The following is a 17,526-nucleotide window of genomic DNA, read 5'->3' on the forward strand; positions in this document are numbered from 1 at the left end:
ATTTGAATTTAGTACCTGAGGCGGGAGGGAGGGATGTAATGATCGGAACAGGAAAGTCTGGACTCAGAGTAATTACATTACCGGTAAGTAATCTATGCATTATTCCCTATTAATGTAATAAAAAAATAAGAGAAAACAGAGTGGAGGCTTAGCCCACAGCTGTAAGGACTAAGGACAAGCTGCCTATGTGTTTCTGACACTAAGTTTGCCACCTCTGAGGCCAGGGGTCGCACAATCAGTGCCAGGGGTTGCAAGAGGCAAGCCAGGGGTTGCAGATGCGACCCCTGGCGACCCCCTAAATGACGTCCATGTGGCCAGTCTACATACTTCACCTATACTGGGGCGAGCACAGACCTGTAGGCTCCAGAAAGTGAACCAAGCTCAGTGTAAACCGTCCTACATAGTGCTTTAAGTGGAATGAAAATGGCGTGTGGGTGGTTCTCTAAAAGAGGTGTGCCAAAGAAAGTAACTGGTAATCTTTTCCAGGAGGTGTTAACTGAGTATTTAAGTGTATGGCTTAAAACGTGAAAAAAATCCTGTGCATCACACATTAGGCCACCTGACTAGTTTGGTTGTCACTCTGTGAGTATTATGCCATCCAGACTTATAGCACAACAACACATGTATGTCTAAATGAAGCCAGACTTGTTGGCTTTGCCGGTGTTATTAACTGTATCAGATAAATGATCAGCAACTACGATTTTGTTTTGAAGAATTCCTTGAACCAAGCGGACTAACCCAGTACCAGATTACAATGGTTTATTAAGGGATTCCACAGGATTGCAACTATGGTGTTTCTGGAGAAATTAACAATCTCTAGAGTGTCATCGAAACCTGATAAAGGGAATCAAGCCTCAATCAATCCACTCCACTCCACCATCCCATCTCTGCTCCAACCCTCATCTCTGATGTCTGTCTGTCTATCTATCTATCTATCTATCTATCTATCTATCTATCTATCTATCTATCTATCTATCTATCTATCTATCTATCTATCTATCAGTCAATCTATCTGCCTGTCTGTCTGTCTAATCTGTATGTCTATCTGCGCAATTCATTTTTAAGTCACTTACGGTTTCATATCCTCCACGTTTTTGAGCAGCTGGAAACATGGTCCAAAGTTTAACTGTTAGAGGGGGTATAGCTAAACATGGCTTGACAACTCCAATGCCAATACCTCTGGGATTGCTGAAGCCAGTTGGCTTTGCCAATGCGTGTTCTTCCCTCTAACCGGGAGATGCGAGGAAGCAGCCTAACAACCTGTTTTTGCTGTCTGGTTTCCTGAACAAACAGTACCACTGATCCTGGCTGGGCCAGGTCTTTTTCGGGCAAACTTTGGGTAGCAGGGCTGCCAAGGAGTTCATTTGATAGTGCCAAACTTAACTGTTGCAGCAGGGCTCCATCTCCAGGTTGGTATGCCACATAAGACAGTCTTAAAAATGAGGTGTAGCAGGGCTTGCTGCAAGTCTCTGAAGCCCTTGTTTGGAGAGTGTTTTCTCTGGGTCCCCAGATCCTGATAAGTATGGCACAGGAGGGACTCCCAACAGGGTACAGGCCATTTATGAATGGCTTGTTTAGCTTGAAGGAAGCAGCCCTTCGTACCTTGATATTTTTAGCACCTGGCTTTTAGTAAGATTGTGAGTATGACAGGAGCCTGGATTCCTGTGTCTCAGGCAGGTATACCGGCTTCTTCTGGTGGTGGGGTGCAGGGCCTAGCCACTAGGAAGCAGCCCATCGATACTTGGTATTTTTGAGTACCCATCTTTGATAGGTATTGCAAGGTAGTGGGCTCCTCGCACATTGAAGCCGGGTGCTATTGGAATGTCCTTTCTTCGAGATAAAGATGGTGGTCCCCACCAAGAGTCCATTTCCTGGCTGACACAGGACTGCCTGATTTCAAGAAGCAACATGTGAAATCTCTTAGTCATAAGGTATGAGAGTCCCTGTTTATGTTATGTGAAACGTCTGACCTAACTTGCATTTTCACTGTGACATAAAACTGAGTCTTCAGGCTACTTATACGTAAAGAAAAAAAATAATGTAATCTGTCTGTCTGTCTGTCTCTGTGCTTTTAATTTTTAGCAAGCAGTATGCTCATTACGTATTGGTCCTTTTGGCTGTTTAAGTCATGCCTGTTTTGTTTCTTGTCCCTCATTGTCTATGTTACAGTATAGAGTCTAGCGGGAGCACAGAAAACAAGAAACTAAGAATCTCCACATAGAATACATGAAGAGTTTTTTCTGCACTGATAGACATCATCCCTTGCAATGCCTTTAGACCAGTTACATTCTATTTTTACCCTGTCTCTCTGAAATCCTCAAGGAGTCAGGAAAGGTCCCAGTGGAAGAGCATATGCCAAAAGGTACCCATGCCTCTTCTTCCATATCTTCATTCTCCTCTCTTTCTTCCATTTTATTGTATCCATTCCCTGAGTATGAGAGGATCTGGAACCCATTCCCAGAGACAAGTTTGTTCTGAAGTCAGAGTTGGTGAAGGTCTTGAAATATCTGACAGAAAATCTTCAGCTGAGCTTTGAAGATTTTTCTAATATACTTTCTGCAATATTTCAAGAACTGCAGGTACAACCATCTGCTAAAATTCTGGTAAATCCGGAGGTCTGAGATAGTGGAAGGATCCTCAAAAAGCTGACCTGCCCAGATTTTGTGCGAAATTTTGTCCTTTAGCCAAATATTAACTGATATCCAAGAAAATCGTTGTTCCAGATCCTATGGATGGAAGAATTGAGCTGCCCTTAAAAGAAGCTATGCTCATCTAAACCTGATCATGAGAGTAGGGATTTAAGTATTCTACACTTTCCAGTCATTTGTCAGAGATTTCTATTTGATTGGTGCTGCTGCTTAATCTAGGGAAGCCTGGTTTGCCCTGCTAACGGCTATGGAATTGCAAGCAAAGTTCTAGTGTGAGGTTGCCTTTCTCCATCTTCCATCAGACCTGGATAAATCCCATCTCAGATGCCTGGGGGTTGGAGGTAGTTCATCAGGGATGTTGTCTGTACTTTTTAGCAACCCCACCAGACTCTGGAATTGTTTGCATAGTTTGGCCCAGGGATACAGCCCGTCAAAAATCTCTGCACAAGAAATTCAGATCTAGTTAAAAACGTATCCATCGTTTTGATTCCTCCAAGGGAACTCGAAAAGGGAGTTCATTCTTCAATATCCCTGGTGTTTAAAAAAGCCTTTGTTGGATTTCATTTTGATCATCAACCTCAAAGGACAAAATTAGTTCATAAAAATCATTCACTTAAAAATGGTGACCTTGCAGTGAATCATTCTGCTGATCTCTTCAGGAGAATGGATGTCAGACATAGACCTTCAGGATACATATCTCTACACGCTGATTCATCCAGACAACCAGTAGTCCTAAAGGCTTTCTATTTAAGGGTTCCACTGCCAGTTTCAGGCCCTGCCTTTTGGTCTAACGTCATCCCGAAGAATATTTTGCTGGGTTGTGTGAATGTCAAGGAGTTGGCACCACTGGGCCACACTGTGTGTGACAGTCTCTTGTCATCTTTGGTCATTTTAAAAACGTTGTAAGCCCTCTACTTCTGATTCAAGTTGAGGGATTGAAGCTGTTATTTCTCTGGCTTAGGAATCTTAAGGAGCCAGAATCTATTCAGAGGTGCCCCACTCGTGGCATGGCATAATCTTGGCAGAAGCAGAAGGTTCTTCTATTGCAGACATTCATTGGGCAGAACCGGGCAGTCCCTTCAAATTTTGTGGAACACTACTATTTGGATTGAATGAATCAGGAATCTTTGAATTTTCATATCGAAGTTCTGAAGGCACACATTACTTTGGAGTTGGGTTTTCATTTCAGGTGACAATGATTTTTTTTTTCAATTTCAATTTAGAAACTTTATTTGGCAAGAGTGCTATAAAGTTTAAACCAAGATACAATAAAACAGAATAAAAGAATGCGCAATCAGAATATTGTACATACATCTAAAACCTACGAAACGCATAGATCATGATCTCATATGACAAGCTCAATCAACTAATAAACAAGCATTTGCAATGCAATGGGTCTCGCATATTTCAAACAAGTTAATTGCTATCTTTTAACAACAGCGCCCATGACTAAAAAGAAAACAAACATGAGCGGAAACTGAGAAAAGACGACTTAATAAAATAAAATAAAGCTAGCTTTAAAAAAAAAAAAACTTTGCAATTTTGTTTGTCCTGCTGGGCATGTTTTTGCCAGTCACAAGCCTTCTGTTTGCGGGGCACTGGAAGTTAGATCAAAATAGTACTTCGATCACGTCGGGATCAGCGGACGGACGCTGATTAGGATGAAATCAATTAGTGCTTGATCCCTGCTCCATAGAGAGAAACATAAATGATGCCAGACATGCCTTGATGAATTACGAGGCTGTAAGGAAGAGTGTCCCGCAAAGCAGCAAATGGTGAGCAACAGGCGGGCTCCAAGCCCTTTGCTGAACCCAAAAGGTGTCTCTCATGCGAGACACATGCGCTAGCGCATGCACTCTCAGGCTCGACCCTAAAAAGTGTTTTTATTCAAAATGTGAGAGAACAATCAGCTAAACACAATGCATCAAAGTCTTATTTTGAATTCATGTCGTATCCTTTCAGCAATCACTATTCAAGGCTGATTCCTAAAGTGCAACTTCCACTAGTTCAATGGCATGTGTGATCATGGACAAGAAACATTCACATTCTTGGCGAAATTTAAAGAGTACTAGCCATGTATCCATTATAAAAAAACATTGAAGTGCAGGGTGACAGTCCATATAAAAAGGGAAGAATGCAATGATAGGGTAATCTCTATCCAATAACGTCATCGTAGAATATGCAGACCGTACTCAGGTACTAAAAAGCAGTTAAAACCTTGGGAGTAGCACAGCCAAGTATGGCATGTGTAGATGTTTTAAGATTATAATCAAGGCACCAGGATTTCCCTTTTTTATATTCAGTCGAGCTCCACCAAGATCATTCAGGGGGACGAGCACTAGTTGGTTCTAGCTAGCATCCCAACAATATTTAACTTTCATTTAATTTATAGCCTGGAGGATCCCCTGTGGCAGGAAGACTATCAGGGTTAACAAAGCCTGATTGTTATACAAAACCTCTTTTCGGGTCTGCTATGTAAACAATACGAAGTATCCACCAGAGTGTTAGGTCGTTACCAGGGTTGCACTTGAGTAGTATTGATTCCTTTCTTGCATACAAAACATTAATGCTTGAGCAACTGACTTTGTGCCTGGGTTAACATGACTTTTGCCTTAAATTCCACATCCTTTCTACGAATTTGGCTTCTGCACAAGCATTACATGGTCTAGGGTCGGTTCTCAGTATTCTTATAGCTACCACATGGTTCAATGTACCCATCTGAGTGCATATTGGTTTGATCCAGGTAAGTCTTGGTTGTGAATAGGCTGGGCAGGCAAACAGGACATGAGCTAGATTCTCAATATGAGAGTTGCAAACTTTAGGGCATGACAAGGACAGCTTGGTTGTAGTTGACCATTAGCCGTAAACGCATTGAGAGGCAAAGATCCTAATCTAAATTGGATGTTTAGTTTTATTTTTTTATTGGATGTGTAGCAAGGTCCAGATATTACTAACTGCGGATAGTCTTGAACTCAGCAAATTCAATTGACATCGTACCCCTATTAGTATTCTGAGCATCGCTCTGGGCTATCCCTAGCCAACGTAGTTCTTTAAATCTCTCGTTGGATGTGAGACGCTCAGTGGGAGAGGTATCACACAGCTCCTGCAGACCAAAACAACTCAAAAGTTTCTTAGTGTGATTAAGCCAATCTATTTTATGGAATCTAGCTGGCTTAGTTATCTCTTGCAGGGCTTCAGCATAGGCAGCAAATTCTTATATAGCACTCAATATCCTCCAGAACAAAACAGGTCTGATTCATGGTTTGTCTGAAATCAATTTGCTCCATATTTCAAGTTTCAACAGGTTTAACGGTGTGCTAGAGGAAAGAGAAGTTAAAGATCTTAAAAATGTATTTTCAGTTCTATACAGGTCTGGAAGCCCCGGAGCTCTGCAGCACAGAGGGCAACACCTACAGCCTTTGAATCATAAAGCTGTGGAACTGGTGCGATTGGCTTACTATATGATGGGCAGTATTCCTTCAGCATGGCACACCCAACTTGTTTGAGTTTTAGGGAACTGCATTTTCCATGACAACTTAACTCCTGGATAGTGAAGGGTGTCTTCTTTTTCTAGCTCTAGTGCTCCCAATGTCATCCTCCCTTTATAAGATTTGTGTTGATTAATTGACACATACTTAGTTTTGGTTGTATTTACTGCTAGCCCGTGCATAGAGCAAAATTCCTCAAAGCTGTTCAATAAACACTGTAATCTGCTTGGAGTTTGGGACACGAGTACGGTGTCATCAGTAAAACGTAAAGTATAGCATCAGTGGCATGCGATGACAGCAAATGTACTACATAATTCAAGTACAGGGAGAACATGGGCGGGCCAGGACGCAACCCTGACGAAAACCCTTGTTAATGGGAATGGAATTTGTAAGTTGTCCCTGTGTGCCCCATCTTACTCTAGCAACATTAACCTTGTGAAGATGAATTATGATAGAGGAGGAATTTAAAGGCATCTCCATATCCCGTAAAACCAGCCACAGCTTTTAGCAGGGTACCAAATGGAAGGCAGACTTCAGGTTAACAAAGGCCACATGTAAGTGTCCTCTGCCAATCAGCACAATCTTCCAGTACAGGGTCTGAAACCGAAAAAAAAAAGGTTTATGGTACTAGTTTTCTTTCTATATCTAGTTTGGAGCATAGAGAGTATCCTATAATCATCAATCCACTCATGGGTTTTTCCCAAGACCACACAGTGAAAGACCTTTTGAATGACATCAGTTAAGCTTATAGGCCTATAATTTATAGGCATATTTCTCTCTCCCTTTTTATAGACTGCTACAACCTCTGCTTCTTTCCAGGAACTGGGAATAGGCGCTCCCCTTGCAATTGTATTTGTCAGCACTAAGATGTATTTAGACCAACTGTCGCTAATTATGGAAGATGCCACCCGGTATGCCATCTGGTCCAGGTGCTTTCCCTCATGCAATACCATCCAGGGCAATTCTTATGCTGCTTAAGTAAGATATCAAATCATCCTCTTTTGGAACTTCATACAGCAATTGGGTATTGCAGTAGGGGGCTTGAGATTCATCAGTGTATAGGGCCTTAAAATGGTTAAACCAATCATGTGGCAAGATGTGATTTACAGGTTTTGATGTGGCTGCTTTATCCCTCCCCAACATCAAATACCATACTTTGGGGGGTGGGCTTTATCACTGCAGGATTTAAGTAAATCACACCATCTCTTCTCATCCCAATCAAGTTTTGCTTTGTATTGTAATTGTACGCCGTTCTTAAAGATGCTGCCTGTACCCAGCCTTTTGATCTAATAGCCAATGCCAGCTGCCTTCTGGTCTGTCTACACTCTTTGTCACACCAATTGTTGCTATTACAAACGTTACTCTTAGTTTGAATACTGGGAGCTAAGAAGTACAGGCATATGTGGTCGAAAAAGGATAAGTGAATACATGTGGCTTTCTTTATTTTTATTATTGTTGGCCAATAAACTGCCTATAGGTCTAGAAGGATGGAAGACAATGTACCAGACAGTGCAACTAACCGATGCCATTTGAGTGTGCGCTTATTATAGGCTAGCTGGATATCCATAGATATACTTCATACAAGGGAATCAGAAGAATTGTTGTCCCAGATTGATGACATATAGAGACATAGGGGGTTATGGTCAGTCTTAACTATTATTATCCCCACTACACGCCATAATCTGAGCTTAAGCAGAATCTAATCAATATGACTCTCACAGTTGGGTTTATTAAGTGTAAAGTCCCCACGCTATCTGATTTTGCTCTGCCATTTGTTGTCCTGAGCCCGTGCTCTAATGAAAGGGCCTTCAATTGGAGTCCTGCTTGGGTCCATTTTTTTAACGGGGGCTTAGGCAAGTTGGGAAATACCCCATCTCTCATCTTCTTCTTTAGTTAAATTGGTGTCATCCCTATCCAGGGGCTCAAAAATGGTGTTAAAATCCCTGGCCGGGATAACATATGATGGTTGTTTCCTCTCCTATCAATATCTCTCTAGTATCTGAAGAGTTTCTGATGGTTTACCTCCCTGAGCCCCTCTTGTGTAAACATTGTAAATATTGACATGATTCCTGTTTTTCTTAATTTGTGTTCCCAATATTTCAAGTAAATCAATATTTAATATCCGTATTGTGCAATCACGTGAAACTTTTACCCATGCTAACAGTCCTCCGTATGGCCAGCTGAAAGATTAGTTCTGTCTGGAATCCAACAGTTGGTGTGACAAGCCCTAAACATAGGCTCTGACCTACATGTTTACTGGAAGATGCAGATGTCAAATGTCTTGATAAAGTAATTCCAATCCGGTAGCTCAAGATTTGACTTTATGCCTGCCACATTCCAGGAAAACCCTGTTAGCATGTCAATCCCATCAGATTTCGGTATCACTATTTATGCAGGGGGCTGCGTTGGTGGAATCATTTTGGTATTAACAGTGGTGTTTTCCTGGGAATTTTGTGGCATGCTAATTAAAGGCTGTGGAGTCCCAATCCTAGGGGCTATGGTATAAAACAAATTAGTCAACTTCAGGGGAAGAGTTCCTCCTCTCATTCTCATTTTAACACCACAAGTGATCTTAAATGATGCATGTTTTGTTGGTATAGTGGGAAAACTCTCTCTGCACAGTCAATCAAGTTCTCCTAGGATAGAGTCATGTTCAGATTGTAAATAAGAAGTATTATGAGTATTGGCTATATGTTCTTCAAACCAATGGTATTCGAATTGGATAGTAGAGCCATTTGGGGAGACTAGTCCTAGCATTAAGGGCCACTGGACTATCCGCTGAATTCCTGTCAGCAAAAGTAAATTGAATACAATCAAATTTGAGGCTGGTAACACCACCACAAGGTATTTTAGCACTAAAAATGTCCTCCCTAACCCCCGACCTGCAATCCCTAATGTGTTGATTCCAGTGAATAACTTAGACTGGGAAAAGGTAAGATTGAGATATTAATATCTCAGCTACTTATCTGTAAAGGTCATTGCTCTGGTCATCCTTCTGTGTTGCAAATGACAAGATGTGGTGCAGTCTCCCTCCCTTTTTGACTCCAGGTGAGAGGTTTGAGCCTGGGAGTTTAAAAAGGGAGGTTATTAGAGGTACCTTATGGGTATGGGTTTTCAAGCTCAGACACCAGGAGCCTTGGTAAGGTGTGACCACGTCATTAAAGTATGTGCTGTGCCATAGAAAGATACTTGGAAACCTGAAGATTACGAGTAAGTATACTGTTTAATGTAGGTCCTACACTCCCAGTATGTCGTTGCACTGTTACAGCCTACCAATGCCCCAAGGATACCTTTCATGTAAAAAGGACAGTCTTTTAGGAATAGCGCAGTTTAAATGTAAATAGATAGTTGGCCATCAACAAGAAGAGACCAAATCAATTTTGCACTGATCAACTAAAGGCTTTTCAAAAAGTTGTCTGAAAGCATCAAGAACCTAAACCATGCAGTACTGTGCAAACATGAATGTCTCAGGAACATACTGTATGTTGCCTATTGTCCCTTCATACATGGACTGTTGGACTTTTTTGCTTATGCAGGGTCATCTCCAGTCTTTTTGCCTCCTGCCTCCTATTTTTTCTGACCTGTTGCTGTTGGCTTTTGATCTCTGAGCACTTTACCACTGCTAACCAGTGCTAAAGTGCATATGCTCTCTGTGTAAATTGTATGTAATTGGTTTATCCATGATTGGCATATTTGATTTACTAGTAAGTCCCTCGTAAGTTGCACTGGAGTTGCCAGGGACTGTAAATCAAATGCTACTAGTGGGCCTGCAGCACTGACTGTGTCACCCACATAAGTAGCTCTGTAATCATGTCTCAGACCTGCCATTGCAGTGTCTGTGTGTGCAGTTTTAACTGTAAATTCGACTTGGCAAGGGAACCCACTTGCCAGGCCTAAACCTTCCCTTTTCTTACATGTAAGACACCCCGAAGGTAGGCCCTAGGTAGCCCCAAGGGCAGGGTGCAGTGTATGGTTAAGGTAGGACATATAGTAATGTGTTTTATATGTCCTGACAGTGAAATATTGCTAAATTTGTTTTTCACTGTTCCAAGGCCTGTCCCTCTCACAGGTTAACATGGGGGCTACGTTTAAATCTGATTAAAGTGTAGATTCCCTTTCGGAGCGGATGGACATGTGGAGTTTGAGGTCTCTGAGCTCACAATTTCAAAAATACATCTTTTAGTAAAGTTGATTTTAAGATTGTGTGTTTGAAAATGCCACTTTTAGAAAGTGAGCATTTTCTTGCTTACACCGTTTCTGTGACTCTGCCTGTTTGTGGATTCCCTGTCTGGGTCAGTTTGACAGTATGGCTGGTTGCACCTCACACTAGACACTGACACAAAAGGAGCTGGGGTGTAGTCTGCATTTCCTGATGAGCCATCTGTGCTAGGAGGGTGGGGAGGAGTGGTCACTTACACCTGAAAGGGCTGTGTCTGTCCCCACACAATGCAGTCTCCGAACCCCTGGTGAGTGTCTGGGGCTTGGCCTGGGCAAGGCAAGATTTCACATTCAAAAGAGACTTTACTTTGAAGTAGGCATACTTCAAAGGAGAAATTGGTTATAAGAAGGGCACCCAAAACCACAGACTTTAGAACACTTCTGGAAACAAGAGGAACATCTGCCTGGAGAAGAGCTGAGGAAGAAGAGCTGTCCTGCCTGTGACTGTTCTTTGTGGAGCTATCCTGCAGTTGCTGCTTCTGCCAGAGCAAGAGTGCAAAGACTGGACTTTGTGTGCCTTCCATCTTGTGAATAAATCTCCAAGGGCTTGATTTAGAGCTTGCCTCCTGTTGTTTGAAGTCTCAGGGACAGTAAAGACTTCTCTCTGCCAGCACCTGGAGTCTCTCGAGAGACTCCGGCTCTGACAAGTGGTGCCCCCTTGAAAGGAAAGTTGGTGAAAATCCAAGGAAATCGACTTAGGACCACTTCGGGCCGACGATTGCTGCTGAATCTGGTGACGCCGCTTGCAGCCGACTCTGTGATCTTCGCTGGAACGCGATGACCTTCGCAGGCCCGACACCGCTGCAGCCCCGCTGAAGTCCGCGACACGTGGAAGTCGCTGCACCACGTCGTGACCGACGCCGCTCGAAGTGCGCAGATTCAACACTTCGCATCGACGCCGCGATCCCCGACTTCGCGCATCGACTTGTTTTCACTCTTCACAAAAGGTACTGTACTTGGGGGTCTACGCGACTCCGTTTCCGACGCCACTGGTGACGGCTGGTTGGGAACGATTCCGTCACGACGCCGTGTTAACACCTCATCAAAGCATTTTGTGTTTCTAAGCGCTATTTTGGAGCTTAATCTTTAAAAATTCATAACTTGACTTGTGTATGTCGGATTTTTGTCGTTTTGGTCTTGTTTTGTTTAGATAAATATTTTCTATGTTTCTAAACTGGTGTTGTGTCATTTTGTAGTGTTTTCATTGAGTTACTGTGTGTGTTGGTAAAATACTTTACACCTAGCACTCTGAAGTTAAGCCTTCTGCTCTGCCAAGCTACCAAGGGGGTAAGCAGAGGTTAGCAGAGGGTGATTCTCTTTTTACCCTGACTAGAGTGAGGGTCCTTGCTTGAACAGGGGATAACCTGACTGTCAACCAAAGACCCCATTTCTAACATGGACGGATTAACCATTAATACTATGTGGCTAATGGCAGACTTACTGGCTACATTTAACCTTTTAGGACTGATATAGGGCAACTGCACCTTTATAGAGAACATAGGGCAACTGCACTGTAGTTCACTTTCTACCTTATTAGAATATCTAAGGGTAGGCATGTTTCTAAATCTGTCAGTGGAAGTTTCATGAAACATGAAAAATAAAATGGCAATTAAATGATTTAGTTGACATTTGTATCACCATGGAACGCCGCAGCTGCCAGCTTGCTCCCGAGCAAGGAGAAATGGAGACGTGTTCTCTTATGCCGATTGGCAGCAGAGGACTTGAGCAATGGCTTGACTGTACGCTCCAAAGTGCGCATGTCAATTTGGCCGGCTGTCTGGCTCCGGCCAAAGTGACATGCACACTTTGAAGCTCTCCACCCAGCTGTCTTAGGCAGCTGGGTAGAGAACAAGCACAGGCCTCCATGGCCTGAAGGAGTGTTCAGCCAACCCGCTCCATCCAATCCAGGCGCTTCTCTACTGCTGGTTAGCAGCAGTAGAGTGGGTCTGAATTGGTTAGGGGAACATCCTCAATGCATCAGACTACAGAGGAACACCGAGGAGGACATGCAGCTTGTCAGTAAGTACAATTTTATTTTATTTCATTGTTAGGAATGTGTAATGCACATACGTTATTAATTAGGTTGGTAGTTGTGTTTTTGGGGGGGTTTGGGTGGAGGGGTTGTTTTTATATGGGTTTTTGGAATTAGGGGTTGGTTGTATTTGACTTTTGGAGGGAGGGGTTGTTTAATTTTGGTTTTTGGGAAGCGGTGGGGCACTTTGCTTGCCCCCCAACTTTGTAGGGCTACCGGCCACCCCTGACTGAGATCCCTTGTCACGCTAACCTCCCCCACTGTGATACTGCAGGCCCTGGCTGCAGATCACTGGCTCCTTTAGAAGTGGAGCTCCTGTATTTGTTCCCTCACTAAATTGATCCAAAAGATGAGTGGGGTTCTTGTTCCCTTGATCCAAATATCGAACTCAAGTGCAAAGGGAGAAATGCAATACGTGCTTATAGTAAAGCCACTTATCTGCTGTATGGCTTTAAAACTGGCCTGATTGTCATGCCCTTAGCATTAATGCCAAAAACATGGATTGATATGCAAATAATGAATGTTAAAAAGCGATGAAGTTCCTCCATTATTTCATGTTTTACTTAATGTTGAATTCTCCAAGAGAGCTGTTTCCTCATGCTGTGTTTCTGTGCATTGCATTACTCTTGCATAGTGCATACTTTGACTCATGCCGGTGTCTATGAGGGGCTTTGATTGAGAGCACTGAGGCTGAAGCCAAAGCAAAGTGCCTGTCAGTGTGTTGGCGCCTCTGCAGAGCACACAGAACAATGGTCACGTATTCCAGTTACAACTGAAATTCAGTGTAAGTGTGTGTGAAGGGGTGCGTGGAGGTCAAAATATTTAGAGGGCAAAGGCAAAAGGAAATAAAGTGCTTAAATGTGAATGAGTGCAGTGTATGTTTGGGGTGGTAAAATGAGGGAGATGCGAGGAAGTGCACTCAGGCGAGAGTGAAAAGAGGGTGCTGAAAAGGAGAGAGGAGGTTCAAAATGTGCAGATGAATGAGATGTAAAGAGAAAAAGGGCAAAGCACACATAACTGAAGGCCCTACTCCTTCCACAGACCTCAATAATATTTAATTCAAAGTCTCACAATTTCAGAATTAATACATTTCCAATGTTAAATATTTATAACTCATCATTGTTACTCATTTATCTTAACAAAGCCAACAGCACTGAGTTAGGTGTATGTCAGTTGGGTTATATTTCTGGATGCAATAACGTCTCAGAGAAAAACCAAAATACAGGCTAGGTGATGCACTAAAGAATCACAAATGTATTTTGCATCTTCCCCTTTAGAGAGCCCCCACTTTTTTCATCCCACTTAAAGACCTGTCTGCACATATTTCTGTATGACTGATTGCAGCCATCAACTGTGGGTGCTTCCTGATGCCTGGCTAGAACATTTTCTTCCAAAGTTGATGCTGCATGCAGTGCAAGACACTGAATAAGCACACACTTTAAAGAACCTAGAAGTTGTTGCAGTGTACGATTCGCACATTAAAGTCAAGGGTAAACATATTAATGAAGTAAGATACGGGGCAGTTTTTAATGTGTTTAATATTTTGAGACTAAACATTCCCGCTGCTTTATAAACCTAGCTTTCTCACCAAATGTATTTCCTTTCAAATGCACCATTTGTAAATCTTTTTTTTTCATTTTTTTCTTGGGAGGGGGACCCACTTTGGCCATTGAGCTTGCTCACTTCACTTGCTAGATAAAAGTCATATCCAGACTTTTACCCCCCATCACTTTCAAATGTCACCAGGCACCACTGAAAGTTATATTACTAAACTTATACATGTAGTTACTTCTAGGGGCTCTCAGCCAACCCTCTTCATCCACTGGCCTGTTTGTTGTGTCATTCACTTTTTTCCGACCACTAAAGAATGGGACAGGGGTAGCAACTTGAGATACTGGCTAATTTCAATGTGACTGGCGGACTTTTGCTTTCGAAAGAGTGCGTCTATAAACAGCATTTCTCTTCTGTACAAGGGACTACCACGATAAAGGCTGCATCGTGAGACCAAAAAACATATTTTTACTTTTACAGAATGTTTATTTTTCATATTGGTCAAGGGCCTGGCAAGATCCTCAAAAATTAAGGCTTACAAAAACCATGACAAAACAAAACAAGCATTGACAAAGCTAAAGGGCTGGCTGCCAACACCAGACCTATTCCTTTTGAGGATGAAGAGGCCTTATCTTTCTCCTTCCCGTTTAATTCACTTTTGGGGTGACCAAGCAGGAGGTGTGTACCTCCTACCTCTGCTGCCACCCCCTGCGTTCTGCAGTCTAAATGGTGGCAGGGGTACCTCAGACTAGCACCCACCCTCCTTCATCCACCCCAGCCACTGACACACGCTGAAATCGCGGCCTGCTTGCAGATCTCGCGCGACTGTTGCGAAGGGAGCAGTAAATATTATTAATCCGTCTGGGACGTGCCTGCCTCATTCTAGCAATCCATCCCTCTGCATGGAGAGTGAGCGCACTGAGCTCCGAGTGGGAATAAAGCGTGGGCATACAGCAGGAGCGCACAGCAAACCCGATCAGGTTTTATATACAGACTCGAAAACAGAAAATTAACGGACCCGTGCGCGTCACTGCACTGCCCTAAAATATTCGTATTCACGACAATGCAGTGAAGGACTTGATGTGCTCACTTGAAATGTGCGCATTTTTAAATTCCTAAAGTACAGCGCCCTGTGTTTACAGCTATCATAATCCCCACAATAACACAGCAGCCGCAGGGTCATAGAGGCCACCAGAGTCCCCCACCCCCTCACGTACACACGCACTGAAGAGGACACGTGTCCAGAGAAATACAATTTACCACAGTTATTAATTAAATGGCTGCTGCTGGTCCCCGCAGCAGTGTGAGAGATGTGGGACATCTTTGGGGCAAGAGCGCGGGGGAACAGCGAAACAAAGAGGAATTGCACTGGGTAATTAAAATGCAGCCTGAAACCAAGAGCTAGCTTTAAACAATTCATGACATTAGAAAGAAGTTGGAAGGTGCCACTGGAATTACGTGTAAACGCGCACCGTCGTTCAAAACCTCCCCACACATCCCCAAGTGCAGCAATGCAGTGATACTGATGACAATGTTTACGACTGTTTCAAACAGCAGGTGCCTGGTTTCTTTACCCCCCCCAACCTCCCTTCACGCAGTCCCCCCTTCCTCCATCGCTCACTGCCAGGGCTGCTTTGTTCGTGGTTGTCCTCATTACAGGCAGCCCCACTCCTCACCTGTGCACATTCACCACGGATGCAGTGTGTTTTGGGCACAGAGGGACCAGGGTGCGATAGGAGGGCTGAGGAGAATGTTAGTGTGCGAGCGTGTGGGGATCTCGAAGGGTCTGCGGCGTGTGCGGGTCTGAGGCGGGTACACGTATGCTGGCCGAGGGGGTCGTGAGAGTGCGCGAGGCTCAGGAACGGGAGAAGGGTTTGAGGGGGGTGTTCTACCGGTATTCCGGGGGTCTTAGACTGGACCGCAGCTGTCAGTGCTGAGCAGCAGCGTGCCGTGCAGGTGGGCAGAATACACTGGCGCAGGGTAGACGCACAGCAGCGGAGGCGTGCACACGGTGCATGCAGACGATTATAAAGTGAGCTGAGGGAGAGGTGCATGGTGGGGTGTGCAGGGAGCACGGTGTTAGCATGCACGGGAGCCGAGCGCAGTGTGTAGCCTCTCAACACAGTGAAGGGTCGGCGTCTGCCCCTGGACTGTGATGGGCACAAACGCCATCGACTGTCCTGCTTGCTGCTGACATCCCATCAGTTACCCCCCCACACACACACACCCGGCGGTGCCCAGAGCATACCCCATCATTTCTCCTCGGTAAGAAGAAGCAGGGGTTCTGCACCTGCCCCGAACGGCACCACAGCGCACCAGGAGGCGAATGCAGCCACGGGCACAGACCGAGATAGGATCTGTCGTGCTTGGAGCTGAGATCCCAAGCTGCAGGGTCCATCGCCCACAGCACCAGGGTTCACTGGCGGGCGGTGGTGACGGGTGTGCCACAGTAACCCTCCCCGGCCCCATCCTCTCACCGTGTTGTTATGCTGGAGGATTACGGTCCCATGGAGACGGGCTGCCCGCTGCTTCTCTCCGCCCCTCTCACCGGCGAGAGCACCGTGCCTGCACCCAGGCTTAGGTGTCTGCTCACCTGCCCGCCTTCCTCTCCCGGGCACTGCTCTCTCTCCCTCTACCGTTCACTCGCAGGCCCCTCCCACTACCCTATGGCCTTACCCTCTCCTCTATTTTCCCGTCTCGTTCTGGTGCCCATCATCACTATTCACTCCTCATCGGTGTTTACGTTTCTCTCTCGCGTCAGGTCTGTCTCTCCCACTTTCCACCTCTCTCTCGCTCTTCGTCTCTTGCTCTGTTCTCAACAGCTCTTCCCCTTACCACACATCCTCTCTCTTCTTTCTACCCACATGCGTTTTCTCTACACCATTCCTTCCCATATATCCCCCTTCTCTTTCTCTCTGTGCCATCATCTATTTCCAAGCTCTTGCTTTCGTCCGCTCACTCTCTCCAGCATTTTCAATGTTTCTTTCTCTGCTCTTTTTTCCCTGAGCCTCCTCCACACTCTCTCACGTGGTGTTTTTTTTTTTATTCACACCTTGCCCTGCTCTTTTAGCTGTCTCTTTCTCGCCGTTTATTTCACCCCAAACTATCTACTCCTTGGTTGTTTCTGATGATTTGTATCTACGAAAAAGTCACTCGAAGCGCAGGTAATTGGAAAACAGTATCTTCTTTATTTCTAAAGTGTCAGATAACGACGCCATCGCAGTCTCCACACCTCCCACCAACCATCACACCACTCTGTCACTCACACAGTAACACAGACACATTGCACCCCACATTCCAACATCCCACGTACTCACCCCACCAAATCCAATTACCACGCATCTTCTTTCCTGTAGGGAAAGAAAATAACAACTGATACATGTTAGACCTGATAGCCGTAGGGTGGTCACCCCCAACCTCTTGCCTGCCTCCCTCCCTCCATTTTTCTGACCCTGTTTTTGCTGGTTTTAGGACTCTGCGCACTCTACCACGGCTGACCAGTGATAGCAAGTGCACATGTTTTCTCACCTAAACATGGTAACATTGGTTCCCACCCAATTTGCATATTTAATTTACCTGTAAGTCCCTA

At 44.3% G+C, this 17,526-nt stretch overlaps 1 protein-coding gene across 4 annotated transcripts in view; it reads right to left on the reverse strand.

Annotated features, from left to right (window-relative positions):
* ELMOD1 (ELMO domain containing 1) overlaps positions 1-16,903 on the reverse strand; it is a 282,874-nt gene extending 265,971 nt beyond the window's left edge. Inside the window, exon 1 of one of the 4 annotated variants that reach the window (XM_069202335.1) lies at positions 16,415-16,903. The gene's annotated coding sequence lies outside the window, so the exon portion shown is untranslated. The remainder of the gene's footprint in view (positions 1-16,414) is intronic. The other 3 variants (XM_069202336.1, XM_069202334.1, XM_069202333.1) reach the window with 3 other exon arrangements.
* Between the last annotated feature and the right edge of the window lie 623 nt (positions 16,904-17,526).

This window comes from Pleurodeles waltl, chromosome 8 (genome assembly GCF_031143425.1).
Source record: "Pleurodeles waltl isolate 20211129_DDA chromosome 8, aPleWal1.hap1.20221129, whole genome shotgun sequence".
Classification (NCBI taxonomy): domain Eukaryota; kingdom Metazoa; phylum Chordata; class Amphibia; order Caudata; family Salamandridae; genus Pleurodeles; species Pleurodeles waltl.